The sequence below is a fragment of the Oncorhynchus mykiss genome, chromosome 2 (assembly GCF_057628025.1).
Source record: "Oncorhynchus mykiss isolate SJ-2025 chromosome 2, ASM5762802v1, whole genome shotgun sequence".
Lineage (NCBI taxonomy): Eukaryota > Metazoa > Chordata > Actinopteri > Salmoniformes > Salmonidae > Oncorhynchus > Oncorhynchus mykiss.
In genome coordinates, this window is record NC_143023.1 from 28,304,511 (window position 1) to 28,305,667 (window position 1,157).

Genomic DNA, 1,157 nt, shown 5'->3' on the forward strand with positions numbered 1-1,157 from the left:
CATTTAGCAAGTGGTCACCTGATGTCTCCCGTTCGGCGTTGTAGTGATAGCATTTCCGGTCGATTTCTCAGCCAAGCATGATGAACAAACGGGAGCTATTTCGCCTACAAAAATAATATTTTTGGAAAAAAGGAACATTTGCTATCTAACTGGGAGTCTCCTGAGTGAAAACATCCGAAGTTCTTCAAAGGTAAATTATTTACTTTGATTGCTTTTCTTATTTTCGTGAAAATGTTGCCTGCTGCCAGCAGAGCCTAGCATAGCATTATGCCATGATAAACTTACACAAATGCTTGTCTAGCGTTGGCTGTAACGCATATTTTGAAAATCTGAGATGACAGTGTGATTAACAAAAGGCTAAGCTGTGTCTCAATATATTTCATTTGTGATTTTCATGAATAGGAACATTTTCTAGGGGTATTTATGTCCGCTGCGTTATGCTAATTCGTTTGAGGCTATGATTACGCTCCCGGATCCGGGATTGCTAGTCACAAGAAACAATGACTTTTTTCCTGGCCACTCTTCCATAAAGCCCAGCTCTGTGGAGTGTACGGCTTAAAGTGGTCTCATGGACAGATAGTCCAATCTCCACTGTGGAGCTTTGCAGCTCCTTTAGGGTTATCTTTGGTCTCTTTGTTGCCTCTCTGATTAATGCCCTCCTTGCCTGGTCTGTGAGTTTTGGTGGACGGCCCTCTCTTGGCAGGTTTGCTCTGTGGGATGTTCAAAGTTTCGGATATTTTTTTTAATAACCCAACCCTGATCTGTACTTCTCCACAACTTTGTCCCTGGCCTGTTTGGAGAGCTCATTGGTCTTCATGGTGCTGCTTGCTTGGTGGTGCCCCTTGCTTAGTGATGTTGCAGACTCTGGGGCTTTTCAGAACAGGTGTATATATACTCAGATCATGTGACACTTAGATTGCACACAGGTGGACTTTATTTAACTAATTATGTGACTTCTGAAGGTAATTGGTTGCACCAGATCTTATTTAGGTGCTTCATAGCAAAGGGGATGAATACATATGCACAAACCACTTTTCTGTTTTTTATTTTTTTATAATTTATTGAAACAAGTTATTTTTTTAATTTCACTTCACCAATTTGGACTATTTTGTGTATGTCTATTACATGAAATCCAAATTAAAATCCATTTAAATTAC